Source organism: Cavia porcellus, unplaced genomic scaffold (assembly GCF_034190915.1).
Source record: "Cavia porcellus strain 051 isolate PalLab524CR breed Dunkin Hartley unplaced genomic scaffold, mCavPor4.1 scaffold_11, whole genome shotgun sequence".
In the NCBI taxonomy this organism is placed as follows: domain Eukaryota; kingdom Metazoa; phylum Chordata; class Mammalia; order Rodentia; family Caviidae; genus Cavia; species Cavia porcellus.
In genome coordinates, this window is record NW_026947494.1 from 22,312,131 (window position 1) to 22,335,938 (window position 23,808).

General features: G+C 33.0%; 1 non-coding gene and 1 pseudogene across 1 annotated transcript; one reads left to right on the top strand and one right to left on the bottom strand.

Moving 5' to 3' along the window:
• Nucleotides 1-1,506: 1,506 nt before the first annotated feature.
• LOC100719569 (histone-lysine N-methyltransferase SUV39H2-like) lies at nucleotides 1,507-6,640 on the bottom strand (annotated as a pseudogene).
• A 16,622-nt stretch (nucleotides 6,641-23,262) lies between these two features.
• On the top strand, nucleotides 23,263-23,421 carry LOC111755163 (U1 spliceosomal RNA). The gene has a single exon (XR_002789744.2). It is a non-coding gene; the product is annotated as a U1 spliceosomal RNA (small nuclear RNA).
• Nucleotides 23,422-23,808: the final 387 nt, after the last annotated feature.

Consider the following 23,808-nt stretch of genomic DNA (forward strand, 5'->3'; position numbering starts at 1 on the left):
AAGGTCAAAAACATTGAAACAATTTATCCTATATTTTAAAAGAACAAAGTCATGTGATAGCAAATACGACACATAAAGTAGATTTCCTGAAAAACAGGTTAAGAACTAAGATATTTGAAGTGTTGATTCTTGGGTTCAGTTCAGTATTACCCAAGCTTCCTGTAGGCCAATAAAACCTAGAGCTGTGGGTTTAAGGACAACTTAAATGGAACACTAAAGGGTAATCTGCTGCATTCATCTTCACGTTGGATGCCATGAGAAATCCCAGCATCAGATATAGAGACAGTTTTTCATATTGAGGTTTTACTACACAGGTGGAAAAAAAATTGTACTTCTGTACAGTAGGTCAGCTAGTAACAGGGCTCAATTCATGCACACACTGTGGCCAAGTTTAGTTATATAATATCTAGAAATTAATGTATAAAACCAGTTATGACTTCAAATAAGATTACTTTTAAGAAGAACCTGCAGGAAATGTAAAAGTAGCTTTGTGGAAAGAAACCTTAAAACTGTGTGAAATGAGAGGATATAATGTTAGTGAGCAAGACATTATTTGCTACTGCTGCTCCCCAGGGACCTGGGAGAGTTTAGGTCAGAGGTGCTCACAAGGCTCTCCTAATCCAGGCACCACAGCTCTCTCAGCATGCTCTGCTTCCCAGGCAGGCACTCCAGAGCCCTCCTGGCCCCACTTACCCTGTCCTGTTAAAGCATAACTTCCTGCTCTTCTGGACTTCTAATGGCCTTTTGGAGATTTTTATTCTGTAAAATAAAAAATATTGAATTATAGGCTTAGACATACAACCTTCATAATGGTTTAGAGTCTTTCAAAATATGAAATCAAGGAAAAATATTTTATATATTTTATTTCTGTATCATTAAGATGAGAACGTTTTCATGAAATCTTAGAAGAAAAGAGAGTATATATGATTATATATTCAGTATCATGTATGTCTCCAAAGCAAGAACAGTGAGTATTTAAGTGAGAGGAATGACAGTACAGTAACAAAACCAGAACTGGTATGTTGTCCAAAGTGAATTAACTGTGTTTTAAAATCAAAGTATACAGCAAAATAAATACACTTCAGCAATTATTTTTTGAGTTTAAAACTTTTCAAACCCAGAAGGGGGCACACATGTCTGCTTACCGAGTATGTTTTTGGTACTGAAGATCATACAACCACAAGCTTGCAGGGCAGGTGCTTATGCCATTGAGCTAAATCCCTAGCTAGCCCCAGGCTTCTAAAGTGTGTGCCTGCTGATCTGCAGTTTTTTTTTTTTTTTTTTTTCCTTCCACATCAGGGATCAAACCACCAAGTAGGGTGATTTCAAATTAGCCTATGTGACCTTGCGTCTTCTTCCTAGTAACAGTAATGTATTTGGTGGATGTCTTGAAAAGAGAACTGTAAATTAACGCTGCATAATCTTGATAATATGAAAGTTCAATACTTTAAAAAAGTTAGCATTAGGAAAAACCAAACTACCATGATGGTTAACTATATTTCACTGTCAATTGAGCTAACCTCTACACATCACCACCCCACAGCTGCACACAGTTCTGAGCCCCCATCTTGCTGGTTTGTGGTCAACAGAGTCTGAATACATATCTCCAGAATCTTTCATGTGCTAATCAAGAGTTAGCTGTTCTCCAGCATATATGGTTCTTGGAGAAAACAATACAATTTGAGGAAGATGAGTTTTGAGGTTATTGATGAAAGCATTAAATAATTGAAGATTTGAGTCAGAGCTATGAATCACACACTGAAACACATTTCCTTATCAAGCTGCATCCACTGTGATTCATCAGATTCATAATCCAGATCAAAGAGATAAATTAGCTCTTTGTTGTTGTATAACTGTCCCCATATTGCAGCTCTTTCACTTACGCTTACCTCTTCAAAATATTTCATGATAAAACCCATTATTTTATTCTTCACGAGTCTTTACACCGCAGCCACAGCTGTTGCTTGTTCAAAAGATGCAAAGTGAATGCCATGTACCTTTCTGTACAATTCGATTGGGGCAATTGGGTTCACCAGGCATCTTGAATTGCATTCATAGATGGGAGTACTAGGTGGGATTTTAATATGTCATTTCTTATTATATGCAAAACAATGCCAGCTTCAGTAGGACAATATTTCGCAAAGCAGTAATCCGTGCATGAAAAACTAAAGATCACTTCATTGACTAAACTGATTCCAGGAGCTGGTTTGTATTCTATAATGTAGGGGAAGTCTGTAGGTGGACTCTCTAAATCAACAGTATTTCCAACAAATATCATTCCTTTACAATTCTTTCTTTTGAGTTCATCTTACCACTTTTGCAGAGCTTTTCTTTGTTTAGCTTTCTTTATAATGTACTGAACAACAGTAGGTCTCAAAGTTTTATTACTGTCTTTTGGAATTATTGCTTTGCTTTTCTTTATCTGACATACATAATTATATGTGTCATTAATGAATTGCTGAAGCAGTAATGCACATTTGAAATTTTGCCAAGATTCCCAAATGTTTGTAGAATCTTCCCAGATTTCCCATTTTACATGATAGTATTCCACATCCTCCTTGAGCCTCAGGTCCAGTTGCCACCATCTTGGAGAAGCTGCCTTCAGATTCTCCTGTTAATTTTTGTAGGGCACATTTGACATCTTTTTCGTTTTTCTGTTGTCTTAGTAGGTCTTTTTAATGCTGTGTTCAACTGTCAGCTCAACAGTGTGGCTCGACACTTTTTTTGAGTGATTCTTTATTCAGAAACATTTTGCTTTCCCCTGTTTGTAAATGATTTCTTGTGAGTTCTAGCCCAATTCCTCTAAGGAAGTATCTTCCTGATATTTTGTACTTGTTATTTTCTTGGTAAACTATTAGACTACTTATGCCACACATGTTTAGACTCAAGTGAAACATGATCATTGTCTAGTGTTTTGTGTCTCACATGACCTCACATTCACTGCATAACGTATGCACATAAACTCTGTCTTTTGTTTTAGGCAGTTACCAATTTAGGCTTCCATATTGTCAGGGTTTCCCCTATCAATATCTCCATCATAGTGCAATGTTGAAAACATTAATAGTTTGTTTTTATTTATCATATATGAAGCCAACATTATCCTTTCTGAAATCTACTAATTGTACTATACCATATTCTATTTTGCAATTGCAATATTTCATTTGAAATTTTTGCTTTATTCCTGCATAGAGCATCCAACCGGGTCAACTTGTGCTCTGTTAGCAAATATAATGTCAACTGAAAACTGATAAGTCAGTTTTTGAATGTTGCATGCTGATTAGTTTGGAAGATGGGAGTAATAAATCTGTTCAAAATATCATTCAGTGTATTAGTCTGTGAATAAGTAACCAGTGGGTGAATTATTTCTATATTGAAATTCTATATTGAAAGCATTATAAGTGATTCCTTTTATTGGGGCATATATTTTTATGCCACACCTTGATTTTTTTTTCTTTGCATATGTTCCCTAAAGTCATGGGAAACAAATGCTATAAGACATTTATCAGTGGTAATGTATTCAAATAGTGTGTAAATCATTTGACAATTACCCATGAATCTCTCAAACAATGAGTTAATGATAGCCATATTATTAGTTCTTTTCCTTAATTTACAGGTGGTTTGGGTATCAAACCTTGGGTAATTTTGAAGGAAAGTAAACCTCTTTAGTGTCGTGATTCTACAAACCTCAAGCCCACACCCATGATTTTTCCTCAAGTCTTTTACATTCCTGTCACTATCATGAGAGAGCCCTGTTAAGTGCAGCAGACATATGAATGCTTGCAATTCAGCTAATAAAGTGACATAAAAATACATTTTTCAGTATGTTTTTTGAGTGCATACGGAATGTCTTTACTTGTATTTCACAACATGTTATTGCATTTCATCTCTTATAAACAATTTAAAACGTTGAATGGCAATGCTGGTCTTCTGTTCAGTCGGTTTCCCTGCCAAGATATTCACTGTATTTTCAGTCCCATTTCAAACACTGAGTCATTGCATATAGATGCATGACAATTTTGTCCCATTTTGACTAATCAAATATGTACTCATATTTCTGTTTTGTTCATCATTTGAATCAGGAGATTTGCATTTCCTCTGCCTGTATCAGTTGATTCTTGCTCCATTTCATTGTCATAAGAACTTTAGTTTGAATGGTCAATGTCAGTCATTATCATCTTCATTATCCATGCATGAGTAATCAGATAATTCACTTTCAGCTTACTCCAAAACTTCAAATCTAGTTTTGCATATATCATTGGAGAAAAATCAAAAGAACAGCTTTTTAAAAATGCTAAATGCCCAGAAATTCAAACATGAATATTTCCTGGGTAAAACTCACCTGTTACTACTTTGGAATTCTTGTACATATCTTGTTGCTTGTCTGCGAAGTGGGTGAATGAACAGACAGATTTTTGCTTTCCTCAGACATGGATATTGTGAGTCACCCACATTTCACTATGGTACAATGCGTGTTTTCATAACAGAAATGTGATATGTGTATATTTCACCCTCTGTGATGCTCATACAAAAATATGTAAAGCCTATTAGATGGAGCATTATATGGGTAACATTACCATTTTGGCATTTTTGCACATGTGCATACACCTTACCATTCACTAAGCCAAGTAGGGAAACACAAAGATTATTTCCTGCATCACCTAGATGCAGCTACTGAGATTCATGTCTGGTTACTATTATGCTAAAGTACAAATATACAAAAAAAGTATAGATTCATTTGTTATAATCAATGTTATGGCCTAAATTAATAAAGATATAATAATATTCCATTTTCATTTGCTTTTCCATATGACATTTGATATAGACTATTTTTCGTGTTTATAATACACAAGCATCTATATGCTTTCTTGAACCCTTAAATTTCTTGTCCTTTTTAAAAAGAGACATTTAAAAATATTTCTGAACTAGGAAAGCTTCTTACACATTTTAAATAACAGTCTCTTCCTGGATGTGCTTTTTGCACATATTTTCTAACAGTATGGCCTGTCTGCCCATTCACTTGTCTTTTTCAGGACAGTCGTGTTTCATTTTAATTGTGTCTGGTTTATCATTTAATCTTTTGATAAAGATCATAGTGGCTTTGCTGTTATATCTGCAATGTCATAGTTACATGCACAGCTATCTTTTTAATTTTATCTTGTATAAGTATTATAGATTTACACTAAGGCCCATTTTGAGTTGGTTTTATAGAGGTTGTAAGGTCTATGTCTAAGTTCATTGACTCCCAAACATGACATTTGAAACTATTATAGTGTTTCCTCCTACTGTATCTATCTAATTTTGACCCCAAATTCTTGATGGAATTAAACATTAGAATTTTACCTAATTGTTTAGATGTTGAAGGCAAAATATGCTTTAACAATGCATTAGAAATGTCAAGAACATGAAAAAGTTAAGGTGTGCTATGTACATGTAACAACTCATAATAAATATTATATTCTACTGAAAATATGCTCTTAAATATTTTAAAAGTTAAAAACAATAAAATGAAATGTAAAAATAAAAAAGTATATGAATTTTTAAGGGCAAAACTGAGGAAGGTATTCATAAGTGAGTTATTTTTAACATGCTGACATATATTCTTAATTATTTATACTAAAATATATAAAATGATTTCCCTGAAAACATTAATGGTTTACTCAAGAACTGTTGAATATACTATGCATATTCATAACTTCTTAAGCCAACTATATCACACATGACTTAATTTATGCTGTTCTTATCATGAGTTTTTCCTTACAGGAAATATTCTCCACGGTGTGATGAAAATATGTACTCATGAAATAATCTTATGTATCAGGCTGTCTTCCTTGAATTTAAAATAGAATCTTGTGGGTATTAATTTATAGGTTTATGTTTTTGTCATTTTTAATCTTCATTTTTTTTCTATCAGACTTCCAATTGTTATATTTGACTTCTGTATCTCTGGTGATTGCATAAAATCTAATTTTCTACAATAAACACGAATTCTTACAATGCAGATATTCTTCTGGAAATTAGACATACTTAAATTCTCTTACCTTTAGACATTTGATGAACAAAAAGAATGGAATTTAATTATTGTATATTCAATACCCATTTTCCCTTGACTGTATTTTACTAATTCTTCACCTTCAGATATATTTCATTTATTACATAAGTATAATTTCATTGGCAACTGAGTTTTTGCTGAATGAAAGATTGTGCTTCTTTAATATAAACAAAATCATGTTCATTTAAAGATCAAAATTTCAGTCAAAATACTAAAATAAAGCACAGACATAAAAATATATTTTAATTTAGACTATAATAATTCACTTAAAATGAAGAACTATATACTTTTAGTAATATGTTAACAGTGAATAACAAAATCATTATCACATTTTTTTTTTACAACTAAGGTATATTATAGTCAGGTTTTACAGGATAATATATTTAATACAGTATACAAGTTTATAGGATTCTTTTATAACATTCACCCTAAGTGTTAAATGCAAGACTGTGTGTGGGTAATCTGTCCACACACTAGAGATCCAAAGAATCCATGGCTTACATCCCATAGCAAAGTCTTGCATGAGTCCACATGAAGACTAGAGCCCAGGACAATGTCCTCCATCAGAACAGCATTAGGCTTAAAACCCATAACAATGTCTCATGCAAGTTTGTATGAAGGATCACACTGGGAAGGCCAAAGGGTCAGGGGTGGCAGTTAGAAAGTCTGCACCAGCAGGAAGAAGGATCCACATCATCAGACAGGGAAATCTGCAATGGAATCAGAAAGCTATACTCAGAATAAAGACTAGAGCTCCCCCAGAGAGAACCCCAGCCATCCACAGTGACATCAAGGACCTCTGGTCCTCCTTACAATGAGAATAGAAGAGCTCATATCAGGAAAGCCAGTGTGACAAGCTTCTCCAGAAGAGTCAATAGCACACCTTTTTATCCTCTAGTTATTTTTCATGCTGTTGGCAACAATCCTCAAGTGATCTTTCATCCTGTACCCCATTGATTCAGTTCAACTGGGTGTTACAAATTACTCATTAATTAATCCACCACAAAGTACAGCAATTGTAAATAATTATAATTTATTGAAAATATGTATGTTGCATATAGACAAAGCATAATTGAATCATTAAAATATCTCTGCCAGTAAAACTGTTAGATTCATTTTTAATATTTCCAATATGCCCAAAATCGATATATACAGTTAATATTTAGTAAGCCCATATAATTTTAAAATATTAAGCATATTATGATTTAAATACAGTGTAATATTGTGAACATTTTAAACTTGGATTACAAGAAAAGAAAATTTACTATTTTATAACATCTATACTTCAAAAATGTTAAAAGTGATGGAACCCACCATAAAAATGTATTTCAACAGGTAACAAATGGCATTGTGGTGTTACTCATAATAGTAAAGATGGGCTTATTTTTTCCTACTTGACTTTACATGCACCTGCTCTAAAACAATAGATTTTGTGTTAGATTTGCAGACTTTTAGCATTTAAACTTTAATAACAGGTCCTACATTATTGGAAGAAATTGAGAATGACATTTAAATCAAAATTTATTTTTATATATTATAAAGATTTCAATGAAGCTAATCATAGGACACCATTTTCTAGTTGCATTAAACCCCTAAAACAGCATATAATATGTGTATGCATTTAACTCAGGCTAAATATAAAACTGTTACTAAGTGTGAGTTCTAAAAAGCTATAACTTGCATCGATGAATTTTTAGGAGAATTATAATTTTAGGAAGATTTGCTTTACAAAGTTAAACTTTTACAAATGTACAGGTATATATATATATATATATATATATATATATATATACTGTATATATATGTATGCACATACTGTATATATATGTATGTACATATACAGTATGTACATACATATATATACTGTATATACATATATACATGTATATACTCTTACTGTAAATGCACTATAGTTAAACTCAAAACTATAAAGTGAATGTGTAAAATATAAAGGATTATAGACATTCCAATCATTTTAGGTTTGAAACTCACATTGCAAATAAAATAGTTCTCCTTGCTTTCTTCAGGGTTCCTATTGCATGGAATACTGTTTTCCATCCTTTGACATTTAATTTATGAGTTTCCTTTTGCGTCAGATGTGTTTCTTGTATACAACATATTGTGGGATCATGTTTCTTGATCTATTCTGATAATCTACTTCTTTTGATAGGTGAATTGAGGCCATTTATATTTATGGATATCACTGCTATGTACTGGCTCAACTTTACCATGCTATGTTCCAGTTGTTTGCTTTCTACTTTTCCCCTTTATTTAATTGCTTGTCCTACCTGGTGGTTTCTTTCTGTTATTCTGGGGATTGTGATCATTTTGTCTCTATCTAGTACGTCTTTCAATACTCTTTCTGGGTTGGTTTGGTGGATATGTCTGGGTGTAGATATGCTTACCTATGTAATTTTGTGTCTAATAAAGGCAATTTTATTTATATATCTCAAACATTTATGTAAATATATTACTTCAAATATAAGCCCTGAGATAGATTAGATTTTTTTTGAGGGGGTATTGAGAATGGAAGTCATAATTTCACATTTGCCAGGTAGATGCTGTGCTATTAAATTGTATCACTGAAAGATTAAATAATTTTAATCAAATACAACTTTCCTACAACATCTGTAAATTCTGCATTAACAAATTCAAAGAACTGGAATAAAAAATAGTTGGAAGAAAAAGTGAATGTGGAATGAACATGTATAGATTTCTCAATAATCTAGAAAAGATTTAAAATATATGAGAGAATGTGAGGATATTTGCAAATATTTTGCCTTTTATGAGATTTATGTATCACTGAACTTTGATATTCACTTGGCTACTGAGAGATCACTATGCTTCCATTTCAAATATCCTTTAGAAAATAATATCTAATTCCATTTTAGTGCAGCTTTGGCTGTTAGAAGAACAGATATATTTGATTTTTATAGCTTGATTATAGCTTTGCCACATGACTTGCTACATAGCATGTTATTCAGTGCAGCATAAGCAGAAATTTCTGTCCCAATTTTATTGTTAAATTAAGCCACTCACGCTTCACCAGCACTGATAAGAGTGTCACTCACTCAGCCTGGGCTCCAGAGTTGGGGGCAATAGTTGTAAGAGACTGAGATTACCTTTCTGTAGAAAATTAGATGTAGTTAAAATGTAGCAGTAGAAACTCCAGTCTGAACTTTGCAGTAGGTCAACTCTCCAGTAGGTTAAAATCATAGGTAGGGAAATGTATGATTATTGTTGAATCCTGCTAAGTTTGAGAGATAGATTGTTGCCCAAAGTTTGTTTTCCATACCTAATTTATACAAGATGTTTTGACAAAGTAGTGTATCAACAGTAACACATGATATTAGTACAGTTTTTAATGGCTTTCTATATAAAAAGTAATGAGACACTACATTCATCTATGAATATGAGCTACACTTCTATTATTTGTAATTCCTCTAAATCAATGTGGATCATGTTGCGGAACAGATGAGATGGGGGGATTGCATTAATCCTTTACATATATGTTCATAAAAAAGAAACAGCACTCTTCCAGGGATGGTGACACAGAACTCTAATCCTAGCATTGTGGGAGACCAAGGCATTAGGTTAGGAAGTTGAACCCAGCCTAGGCAACTTAATGAAAATCTGTCTTAAAAAGATCACTATGACTACCAAGCCATTGAAGCTGCTAACATTTAATTCCCTTGTTTCATGAGTAGAATCTTGAGTTTACAAAAAATAAGCCCCTTTTAAAATGTGTCCCTGCATCACTATTGACCATTTATGCCTTAAGAACCTGGATTGTCAAAGTATTCCATAATAGCTAGCAAATAAGAAGAGCAGGTTGTTTGATGTTATGTTATTTGAGAATGTTTGGTACATTTTTCTGTGGAATATTAGCTCATAATTACTTGAACAGATTATAGAGGATTCTGTACAGAGAAATTGTACAGGGAAAAATTAAAGGAAATTATTTACCTAATTTCCAGGACTTATAAGATACATTTGGGAAATCTGCACTTTAATGCTCATTTATTTAATTAAGTAAAATTCATACCAAAAAGCAGTGCTCCAAAAAGCAAACACTCTGTGTTGCCCATACAATTTATAGGATTCGAATATTAGAGGAGGAAGATGAAATTGCTTAAAATGGAAGGTACTAAAACCACTTGTTTTCTCTATATTTATTCAAACAAAATGCTCTCTGAAGTTGCTAATATTCAGTCTTTCCAAATCTATCAAACAGTGCTTTAATTAAGCTATTCAAATAAAAAGAGCAATGCAAGAAATGAGAGGAGAACAAGACTGATAAATCTATACTTTTAAAACATGAACAACAGAAGTTTAATTATGATATCTACACACATCTTGTATCACTTGAAATGAAATAATACATTTTGATTATTAGTAGTTGATCTATTATATAACTGTTTATTAACAATAATTGAAACTGAAGTATGTTTTGAAGTGTCAAGAACCACAGTTCTACAAAACAGAGTATCATCGTGTGGAAAAAAAGTCAGTACACGAGTTCAAGTGTGTTCATGTGTGGAGAGTGCTTTAAACGCAGTGGAAGTGGCAGGTTTACAAGGTACTATCACAATTTCAGGATGGATTGTTGAGCCCGCGGAACACAATGACATCGCCTACTACAGAACTTACCTTCATTTCAGGTAAGCATTTTGAGAAGTGGAGAACTCTTGTTAAGCACTTAGTTCCATGACCTTCCTATATATAAGTACAATTATCTAATCCATTTTAAAATGTGAGGAAGTATGCATCAGCAGAGGGAGGTTTCTCCAAAAGCATATTTGATATTCCTATCCCCTTGTATACGCTGCTACTCTTGATATTGAAAAAGAGTTTTGCTCAAATATGTGTGTCCTGATATGTGGTGTCTAAATGCTCTTAGGTTTTTTTTTTTTGTTTGTTTGTTTTTGTTTTTTTTTTTTTTTTAAATAAGGGTCATTTTTCTACACAGTGGCGAAATCCATTTTGAAACACACAAAAATAAGTTCATTCAGAGAGCCAAGGGGTGGAAGTAACTGCTCTGAGATTGTTCATGTAAAAATAACGTGATGACTTCCCTGTCATATGCAAGGCTATTTGAACATATTCTTTTACATTTAGGTAAAAGCCTATTTTCTATAATAAGAAGGGAGCCTTTAATTTCTCTGAGCAGCATGGCTACTCTTTAGCAGCAGTAGATTCATGTGAAGTTTAAATGTGCTTTTGTGTGTGGAGCTTGCATATTTGTGTATGGATATTTATTTTCAAATTATCTGTTGTTAAAAAATAAAATCTGTTAGTTACTTAAAAATTTATTTTTCATATCACAGAAGACACTATCAAGTAAAATCAGAATACTGGAATGTGGGTAACAAAAGCTCCATTTTGGTTCTTTCTGAAGAGTTTTTGGAAAACTCTCTCTCCTCTCTCTCTCCTTATTCACTCCTCCCTGAAAGCCTGATGTTCTGGAAATGGTCTACTGTGGGCAGCTCAGGAGCACTGAAAAATCTCTTTGTTCTTTCTTAGTGTCACGCATATATATGTGTACATGTATGTATCATTACATAAATATGTCAGAAAATAACATACACAAGCACTGTATGATAATTATAAACACACATACATATACAAGAATATGTATGGGTTTGCAAGTGGTTTCTTTCATTTGACAATATGTAATTTTTACAAATAGATTAAGTAATGATTTTATTAATTTGTTTTTAAAAGTATTTGCTCTTTTCACAAAACTTCCATTTCTTATTTCATTGAAGAAATATGTTATTCATATCTATTGTAAGAGCAATTGTCAGTATTTTGGATATGATTATAAAAATGGAATGCTAGTGATTATATTACTGGATCTAATTAAAAGATGATAGATGAAATATGAAAATCTCTCAAGAACTGTTGCTCAAAACACCAAAACAATTCCTCCTCCGTCTTTTTATCTTCTTCCCTTCCTTTTATTTTCCTTTGTCCTGTACTCTTCCTCCTGCTCATATTTTCTCTGCTTCATCTTCTTTTCTGCTATTTAATTTGTCCTATTTTTCACACATTCTTCCCTAATTTCTTATTTTAATTCTCTCCTTCCTCTTTCTTTCCTCTTTTTGCCTCACTTTTTTCTCTTCTGTATTTCTCATCCTGTTCTCTTTTCTCTGAAATTTCTCATTTTTCAATTTCTTTTCTCCCTTTACTTTCTTATAACTACAGCTATATTTGATAGCACTAAAATTATGTAGAACTCAAATGTAAATTTTATTTGATATCATACCTCTGTACAACTTGAAAGACCTAGTCTTTCTAAAAGATTAAATACACCAGATATTTTTAGCCTCCTGCTATTTTAATGTTGTCTTGTTTATTTCTTTGTTCCATCATCAACATATTTATTAAATATTCTTGAAATTGTCAAATTATGTCTAAATTAGAAAAAGTAATCTAAGCTCAAATTTAAATTCTTATTTCCAACCTGTAATTCTAAATGAAAAGCAGAGTTAATATTTATCATATTTGGGAGAATCATTCAGGATTACTAGCAAGAAGAAATTGCACTTTCACCCTTAGCAAAATCATTTAAAGCAATTATTGTGATGGTCTGTTCATGAGCAAATCCTTTTTATTTATACATGTGTACAAGGTAGATAAATAATTTTTATATGTTAGAGTTTAATTTCACATATATTGAAAGTACAATTTCAAAATAGAGTGGTGAAAGTTGACATTTTTATTCTGAAGAACTGCTATCAGTGCTATATGTTTGAATGTAAATACATAAACACAAATATGTAAATGCATACAAATATGCAAACATATGTAAAAGATGTAAATATATGTAAGGAAAACATTTATACATAGTCAAGTGTGTATTTATATTTACTGTTTATTTTATTTAAAAAATCACAAATTCTGGTTTTACCTTATTTTGGAGGACTCAAAATCTGGTTTAAATCATAATGTCTGCCTGTAGTTGGAGCTATCAACATTGAAGGTGGTAGGAAACAACCGTGTTATGTAATCTCACTTTAAACTAGTCACTGGAGACATTCAGTAAGACTGCAATACCTGGAAACCTGTCTAATACAAAATTTGACATATGTGATGACTAACTTTATATACAAACTTCAATTGGTCAATGGATTCTTTTATAGTTCCTAAAATATTATTCTGGGTGTTTTGGCAGTGGTATAATTATTCACTTTACATTGGTAAACAAAGAGAAGTTGTTCTCCTTTCATAATGTGCTTTGAAGACCTGCATATAATCAAAGCTTGACTCTGACACCACTCCATATGAAAAAGAAATCTTTCTCTTTGATCATCTTCATTGTTCTTCTAAAGTCTGAACCCCCTGCCATCTGACTGGAGTAACAGTAGCAGCAGCCCCTGTCCTGAGGTTACAGCTCCTGACTTAGGAGATGTCTGACTGACCAAGTTGGCACGGTGATATTTGCCGGTAGCCCAGCACTCTGGGAGGTTGATGAAGGTGAACTGCAAGTTCGTGTTCACTTACTATCACTTACTAACACAAATAATTCAAATGTGCATGGTGATAAAAAGATACATTTAAATAAAGCATTTGTGGAGCATACCTTGAAGAAGGTGGGAGCTACTAGATGCAAAATTTTCCTCACACAACCATGGATACAGCTCAGTGCAAAACCATATGCAATGTAACAAATGCTAGATCTTCAATTTAAATACCAGTACAGGGGGCAAAAAAAAAAGACTTCCTAATACTGAGATGGTTTGGAAGACAAAAGACAGAGAAAATTGTTTAGACAGACATGTAAGGGATGTAAAATGTATTATGCAGATATGCCAGGATCAGGGAGAAGTAGGAGGACAAGCAGGAATAGTGGAAGCCTGCTTTCGGATCAAGACACCAAATTCACTGTATTTTATACTCTACACCACAGAATCTTGGGGAAGTTGATTTTATTTCCACTCAGACTTGTGTGACTAAAGGTGATGTTGAACAACATCTTGAATTTCTCTGTGGTCCTAAAGCATGGTAGATTATCAATACTGAGTTTTCTTTAAAAGGTAAGAAGTAAAAGATATGGATCCTGAAACACAAACTGAACAGAGGCCAGTTTGGGGTTTTCCATGTTAGTCATTTATAATTAAATTCATCATTAAACATCATTTTTCAATTTTCTGTAAATGTATTGCTAAATTCATCTTATGTTTAAAATATTTTTAATGATGTCAACATGCTAAACATACAAAAAAGCTTTGAAAGTTTGGTTATATATATATATATATATATATATATATATATGTTTTCTTTTCTATGCACCTTTAAATTAACCAAAAATCATAAGTCAAATTATTTGTATTAAATGACAATCTTGGTTGCCCATCAGCAAAGGAATGTATAAAAAAAAGTCTTTTTTTTACATAATGGAATATTATTCAGACATAAAATGGTAAACCAGAGGTTTTTACAGGTAAATACATGCAACTTGAATTCATATATATAAGTTAACTAAATTAGACTCATGTGCAAGCACTGTATTGTCTCCCTAGTGTTAAAAGTTGAAGGAATAAATAAGACTCTGTAAATTCTGTGAATTAAATTGTGTATTTCTTGAAATTTTTAATTTCTCTGTAATGTTCAGTAATTTTCTGTATATAGGTCTTGTAAATTTTGTGGTAAGAATTATCACTATCTTATATTTTAATTCTCTTGTGATGAATGCATTTTGTTTTTGTTTGTCACCATGAAGTGGAAGTATAATTGCTTTTCAATAAACACTTTTTTTTAAAATGTAGAATGACAATTTTCCCACCAATTTCAATTGCAACATTTTATTGCAATCTTTTATTAAATGTCCTAAAATTCTTTGTTTTTTCTATGGTTTATAACCTTGAGACACTTCACTATGATGAGATAGGAGAGGGCGCTGAAGATGTAGCTGAATGGTAGAGCACTTGCCTACCATGTACTCTGTCTTGGGATCAGTCTACAAAATCAGTGAAAACAGCAGCTTGCATTTCTCTTGTGGAAGAGCAATATGGCCATTTTGAGAGGAAAATTTGGAAAGAGGCTAAGGGCACTAAGTATACAAATGATTCCACTTGGGTCCTGCATTATCAGAAAAAGGTTTTTTGTTGTTGTTGTGGTTTTTTTTTTTTTAATTTTTATTTTGCCTCAAAATCACTTCTCTAGAAGATTGAGAAACTATCATAAAACAAATATTCTTTTAACAACAGCCAGCACTAGAAATCCAGATATGTTTCTAAGCAGTGTTTTTCTTATATACTTATCTCCATACTTAGACTGTATTTGCACACTTACTAATTCACCTTAATCCTCTTCATTTCCCATTCTCCAATTCCATCCGCCATGCACTGTGCCTGACAAGATGCCATTAGAAATGCTCCTCTGCATATCTTCAACTGTCCAGTGAACATGTCCCTTCCCTCTGGCCTCCCTGACGTCTGACATGTCTTTAAGGGTCTCTTCCCCATAGCAATATTCTCAACAAGGAGTTAGTCATACTATCTTACCCTTCACTTCCTCAAAAGCTGTATTAATATGTAGCAAATACCTCTATTCGACTAAGGTATCTTCCAAATAAATCCTTACAATTCAATTTTCATGCGTAGCTCTTTACCTTTCACAGCAATTATTCATGTTTATGTCAACTGGCATTTTGTTGCCTCACTTCATGGTTTTGTATTAAGAGTGGCATGTACTTGGACGAGAGCCTCTAGAATGGGAATAACTTATGGCCTGGTTTGCATCAGCAGGAGCTGTTCCATAGGTTCAGCTTAAAGGCATCAAGAAGTCTTGGCAGGCTCCATAGTCTTAATCTCCAACGTTTTCTTTTCTCCGTTCAAACTGAATTCAGATCTGTGGCTTTACTTTTCTGATTTGGAACAGAAGTATATACCAGTCATGTAACATTCACAAAATACATTCATTTTTGTTTTCCTGGAACTAATTAGCTGACCTCAGGTTCCATGTCACTAGTAGTGAGTGGGTCGTTTTTGGCCCATGTTTAGAGATCCACTTCGTGATCTGCACAAGGATCATCCAAATGCTTCTCAAGATACACTCTGGACCTGAAATTTGCATTCTTGCAGTTTTTAGATACATCTTCATATACAAAGCAAATTATTAGTCATAAAATATAAGCCCATTAAGTGATAATTTTATCTACTATCTAGGTACATATTAAAAATGAATGACAGGTTAGATGAGGCAAGTAAAAAGGCAGATATATAACAGAAAACATTTTTAGGCCTGTGGAAAGCACCCAATATTGTTCTTAAGGAAGAGCTGAACTCATGGGAAGAGCCTTAAAATAAATCACTATTGTAAGTGTGATATACTTTGCTTCCTGCTTAAAAAGTATGGGGTTGTTGTGGAAACACACAGCACAGAAATTGTACCTAGTTTTTTGAATCAAGATTTATAAACAAATATATAAAATCAAGAGTTGACAAAATGACTCTAAGTAAAGAACATTTTTGTTTAACTTCAGATGAGTAGTTCACTAACCTACAAGTAGTTTCAATTCTTGGGAAACTAGAAATAAAGCTTAGGAGATTTTTCTATAAGCGCAGAGCATTTAGGTGTTATTAAAATGAATTCAATATACTCTCAAGAAAAAAATTAAATAAAAATATTAAATGGATATCAGAATGATATCTAAATTATCTTATTTTTAATTATTTCCTTCTATAATATTTATATAGAATTAATTCCATGAATATTCATAGTTCTCCTAATTGTCCTTGTAGATAATATGAAAATAATCTTTAATATAGAAATGTACTTAATAATGAAAAATATGATTTATTTTTATCACTAGCCTTTAGATATTATAGAGATAGCATCATATCAACAGTATAGAATCAAAAGTCCAGGAGAGTTGGTATAATTAAAAGAGAACAACAATGACAACAAAACCACAATCACAAAAATGGGAACACTGGGATTAGTGTGTCCCAGCAAGAGGGAATAATTTGGCAATATTAATGGATCTTTGCCATAATCTTTTTATTATAAAAGGATACAGAACCACAATAACACATTGGTTAAAGCCTGAAGCATAAACTCTATTGAATTCATTGTCAGTGTTATTTGCTTTAATGGTCTCTTTGAAGAATTTTACTCAATTTCTCCTTAAAGAAGAGCATGTAAGCATAATGTGAAGATAAATTACAAAGTTTGCAAATTGCCACAGTTCTAACTCCAAAATAGAAAAGCAGAAAAATGCATCTTGTGAAGAGAAAATTAAACAAAGAAAGTTGTCTTTCAAAACATAGGCAAAATTCAAATGCACAAGTGCAAAGAAATAATCCTGAGTTATCAGAAACAAGATGAATAGAGAGAGAAAAGTTCCATCAAACACATTTTGAAGTGATACTCCTTTTTATGTAACAATTTCTACCAAATTGGTAATTAGCAACTCTTGTTTATTGTGCAAGTGCAATTCTATTTTAGTTCTTTTTGGAAGAAAGCCCAAAGCTGAAATTGCATAGTTAAAAGCCTTTAAAAGAAGAGTAAGATATTTCGGTAACCCTGAAAAAGCATATGTTATGCTTCAGATGACCGGGTTAAATGGCTTTTTATTTAAAGGGTTTATGGAAACAAAACTAAATGTTCCACATAGTAATAGCCAAAGGGCAGATGAGGGACACTGAAGTCTACGGAAAGATAGAATTGTGAGGCATACTACTTATGCCCTGCCTTCAATATGGAACTTTTTCTTAAGTTTATATATGTATAAACTCAGTGTTTACAAATACAGTAAAAGCACTGTCATGTGACAAGCGTAATGCTTTCTAATTTCTTGGTATCAAATATTTGAGATTTTAATTTTTGATTTAAGAATATATTTTGTATTTTTATCATACTTATACCTATCCCATCTTATTCAAGTACTTTTATTTTCATTTAACCAAACAAATAAACTTGAAATCACAGAACATTTAAAGAATATCTGTTGAATATTTTTGGATTACACTGGATTGGATTCAACCATCATCTAGTACCTCAAATGGAAAGAAAGGGAGTATTTTGGTTTGGTAACATTATACAAAAATGGTAGAGTGTAGTTTCTATAACCTAACAGCAAGGTAGAAATTGTTTTAATAGAACTTCATCGGTTTATAATTACCTAATATATCTGGGAATATAACCAACTTTATTTCATATATAAAAAATATTGGCTCACCAGGATATGCTTTTCAAAGGGAATATACATTTACTGTATTATTCTGCATATGTAATATATATATATATATATATATATATATATATATGGCAAAATTTTGACTCCTTTTTTCCTACATTTGTTTTTACAATAGGAGTTTATTTATACTCAGGTAGATTTTTTTTTATATTTTAGGCAAACAGAATTGGTCACTTATTTCAAAATATGAAATGTTCCTAATATCAACAAAAAAGGACCATTAATAATATGAAATGCTATAATAATGTAAATTTTGATAATTTGGGTTATGCTTTTCAATCAAATTTAAATTTAAATAAATACTAACTCTATAGTTCCATTAATTTTTTTCAAGATGTACTCACTTTTGACTTTACTTATTAAAAATATATATATATATATATATATATAAAATAAACAGTCAATTCCTCCCTGGAGCCCCATGTTAATGTTTACTTCATCTAACATTAAGCAATATTTTGACTTCTTAAACTATAAATTTATCTGTTGTTGAGATTATGAAAATGAAATCAGACTCACATTCCGAGTATGGTAACTTTCAACATTCTAGTTCTTTGGTTTCAAAATTCACAAAACTAAAAAAAAAAACATTCACACAACTGTGTGTATCTTCACTGCATGATTTTATTCCACGAAATGAATATGTTACAAATAATGACTGAGTCATTTAATATTTGTCCCTTAGGAACTATTCTGCTATTAACACACAGATGTCTTGCTAAACATGTATTTTCCCTTTTGAAGAAAGCATATATTAATGATAACATAGGACTATATTCAATCTTTAATATATTATCAAACAATTTTCAATACAAGTTAATCTTTATAACCTTGTTAAGTGTATCAAACAGTTAAAGTGTCTTTATATGTTCACCAGATATCAGTTTTGTCAGTCTCTTTTATTTTTTTAAAATTTTATTTAAAGAAAAACTAAACAAAACAGAAAATGGGTATAAATAATACATATGTTCAGAGAAAAATAAACAGTAAGAAAGCATTAGTTAATGTTTCCATACTGTCCTTTTACAAATAGTTGTTCAAGATACAAAAGTGGAACATGTAAAGTGCGCATTCTAACAGCGAGACTGCAAACAATTCTGTTCAACTATCCAACAAAAACTTAGAAATACGGTTATCAATCCTATACACTTAAACATACATGCAGTTATCCATATCTTTAATTATGATGAGATTGAACAAACCCAAGCAGTCTAATATCACTCTGAACAAAGAATAATACTATTGCTGGGTTTCACATTATGACTCTGCAGAACCAGTACTGGGAACTATAATGTCTCTTTTTCTTCAAAGTAACCCTTCATTTCATCATGTGTCATAAGATCAGTTCTCATAAACTGTTTATAGATACTACACATGCATGAGACTTAACATGTATTTCTATCCTTTCTATATTAGAAAGAGAAACAAAACAAAGAAAGACAAAACAAAACATATTCCTATAAACACAAGAAATGAAAAAGATATACAAGACTGTTGTACAAGGAGTTCTACCATACTTCCTATGTTGTCTCTTGTTATCTTCAATAGAATTGGCTATATCATCAGACATAGTATAATTGAATATATCAGTACATAACAATATTAACAAAAATAGAACTTTGTATAAAATATAAAACTTCAAAAGCAGGCAGTTATCAAACCAGAATGTGTATCAGAGAGTCTTGTCATCTTCAGTATAGTTGCCTATACTCTCAGACTTGATATTACCTGTCATATCAGTTTTGAATAAAATCTGTTGATACCAAACAACAACCAAACAAACCAGATTTAACTAACATCAGTCATGATAAAGCAGTATAAGTCATACAGGGCTTTAGATTAAGATAATAGGAAATGAAAAATGATTACTGTGCTATATCCTGATATTTTTGGGATAGCTGTCTGGGCCCTCAAATCTAATGCAAGTAGACAACTGGGACAGAATAAAATCTATCCAGAAAAAGAATAAAATCTATCTAAGCAGAGTGGTGCAAGTAATGTAGGTTTTAAATCCTGATCCACTATTAACAATATCTTCTGCCATCTGTTTAAGACTCTCCCTCACCTTTCCCTTCCCCAGGGTACACTGTGCACTTTTGGGTCTGACAAAGACCCTTGGTTTTAAATTGTGGGGCAGGGGCAACCTGATATTTACCTAAGTGGTTCTGAACCTTCTCTCTCTTGGACTTGATCTTTAATTGATTCCTTTACCTATTAAAGCCTGTCTTTCCAATCTATCTATAAATACTGGTCTAGTTGCCCCTATTACTTTCTGGTTCTCTATCACATAGAGCCTTGTTTTCTCATATTGATTTTCAGTCCATGTACTCTTTTTCATGTTAATTATATTTCTTATAAATAGCATCTCAGTGGACCTTGACTCGTGATCTGCTTCAAATGTTGTTCTTTATTTTTAATTTAGTATATCAAGGCCATTTATATAAGAGATTATAACCAACCTTCTCTGTTTCATTTTTGTTATGCTCTCTTTTTTGGCATCTGTTGTCTGCTTATCTTTTTCATTCTGTTTTCTGCTCCATTCATTGAGGCCTCTCTGCCGCTGTTCCTGGAATCCTAGTACTTTTCTCTCTCTCTAGAATGCTCTGCAATATTCTCTATAGAGATGAATTTGTGGTTGCAAATTTCCTAAGTTCCTCTTTGTCTTGGAAGCACCTTGTTTCTCTATTAATTACTAGAGACAGTTTGTCAGGATATATCAATCTGGATTGGAGGTTATTCTTTTTCAGGGCATGTAATATATCACTCCAGGCTCTTCTTGACTTGATGGTTTGTGTTGAGAAGTCTGCCATTATTCTGATGGGCCTTCCTTTACAGGTTATCTGTTTCTTGTCTCTAACAGCTTTTAATATTCTGTTCTCATATTGAATTTCTGAGATATTGATTATTATATACCTGGGTGTTGCTCTGTTTAAGTTGTAGGTGCCTGGAGTTCTGTATGCCTCATATACCTGAATATCATTTTCTTTTCCTATGTTTGGCAAGTTTTCCTTAATTATTTCTGTGCATAGCTTTTGTAGTTCCTTTGCTTGTACTCCTGCTTCTTCATTCACATTCTTTATTCTCAAGTTGTAGATTGTCTTGTGGTCTTCTAGCCTTGTATTGTTAGTGCTTGTTTCCTTGTTATTTTTAAAAAGATTTTCCTTCCATAATCCCACATTGCAAAACTATCCTCCAGTTTGGATAATCTATCCTTAGTTTCTTTCAAGCAGATTTGCCATCTTTCCATAGAGTTTTTAATTCTCTGGTAATTGCTTTGAAATTGCTTCATATATTCTATATTTTCTTTATATACGTCATCAAATGGTTCTCTTCTTTGTTTGAGTTCCTCCCTTCTTCCTCACGTGTCTGCTTGAGGGGTGCTTAGCATCTCTTTTATTAATCTTCTTATATCTTCCTTTACTTGGCTAAATATTTCCCTTTTGTGCTTCTCTATGAAGTCCCAAAGCTATCTCTTTATGTCCACTGGTACTGTGTCTGATATTGCATGTTTGCTTTTCTCATTCTCCTTTGTATTTACCTGTCCTGGGTCAATGTTCTCAGGGTTGGGACCTGGGGACTTTTTGTTGTTGTTTTCTCTTCCCATCATTTTTGTTTCTTCCAGGAGGCCCCAGTTTCTTTCTTTGCTGTTTACAATTCTTCTGAAGCATGCTGGCTAGGTGACCCATCCCACTGCAGTATGCTAGTGAGTTGCAGACAGGGGTAGCATATGCTGGCCCCTCCCCTTTGGATCAGTCAAGCTGCTGAAACCTGCACTGTATTACTATGTGCTGCCTTCTCTGTGGATCAGTCAAACTTCCGAGGCTTCACTGTGTGAGTGTGCACCACCACTGTAGGGAATTGATTTCAGATAACCTATTGGGTCTCAGCCAGGTCACATGACCCAGGCCTAGCTCACTCCACCAATCCCATTCAGGAAGAGAACAACTGACTGAAATCACTGCTGCCCCTTGTACTTGCCAGTCCTGCCTGGTCTGAGAATGTCATCTGCTGGAGTGCCCCTTTCTGTGGATTGGCTCCACTCCTGTCACTGCAGGTCGATGCAGGCTCCGTGCCAGCTCAGCTCTTCATTCAGCTGACCTCTGACCTCAGTGTTAATGCCCCTCCAGTAAGTTGAAGCAGCAGAACGTTAGACAGCTCAGCAAGTAGCCCGCTCTGGCAGGAGCACCAAACCTTTAGCTGTTCCAATAATAGCACCTGGACTGTATGTTTGATTGGTTCTTCTCACCTTAGTTTCTTGAGATCAGAGAATTCATCGCCTTCTATTCAGGGCTCTCCAAACTGTGTTATTTTGAATTCTAAGTTGTCTATCTCAAGGAGCCTCTGCAGCCAGCTGTTATCTATCTGCTATCATGTCAGTCTCTTTTAATTTAGCTATTTTGAATTTATCTGGAAGCAGAAGAGACCTAGAATAGTGAAGCCAATCTTGGGCAAAAAGGCAAGACAGGAGGCATCACAATCTCTGATTTGAAATTGTACTACAAATCTATGGTGATAAAATCGGCATAGCACCCCCCCAAAAAAACCCCTCAGAACTAGTGTAACAGATTAAGAACATGCAGACATAACTACAAAAATACTCACCCATCTAATCTTTGACAAAGGGGCCAAACATATGTACCGCGAGAAAGTCAGCCTGATTAATAAATGGTCCTTGAGAAATTGGCTCTTTGACAGTCAAAGCCTTAAACTAGACTCATGTCTAACACCATGCACTGAACTAAATTAACAATGAATTGAAGACCTAAATATTAAAGCAGAAGCAATTAATCTACTGGAAGACAAAGTAGATTAAAAATGTGGAAGCCAAAGGAGTAGGCAGAGAGTTCCTGAACCAAGCCCAAACATCATGGGAAACACTTTAAAGGATGAACAGGTGAGATTTCACATTATTAAAAAGTTTTTGTGCAGCAAAGAAATCACCAAAAGAATGAAAAGACAACCCATAGAGTTTGAAAAAGTTTTATCTGTCCCCCAGAAATTGATTTATATACTTACCTGGCAGGGGAGACACCATGATCATGAAGGTTTTGTTCCCAGGGCAAGGCTTATCCATTGCACTGTAGATGTGCTGACTCCTGAAAATTCCCTAAATGTGGGAAACTTTATTACATAATTTGTGGTAATGAAGTACTATGTACATGCTTTCCCTAGGTTAAAAAAAAAATGAAAGAAAGAAGGAAATAGATACACACACAGACAGACACACACACACACACACACACACACACACACATTTTACAAATAATTGAAAAAATCAGAACCACCAAAAGTCAAAGACCCCAGTCCAAAAATGTACATATGAGATGAACACACACTTCTCAGGAAAATATATAAATATCAAATAAATATATGAAAAAATATTCAACATCATTTGTCATTCAATAAATACAAATTAAAACAACATTAAGATTCCATTTCACCTAAGTAAGAATGGCTATCATCAAGAAATATACCAATAAATAATGCTGATGGGGATATTAGGGAAAGAGAACACTTCTCCAACTGTTGGTGGAAGTATAGACTAGTACAACCA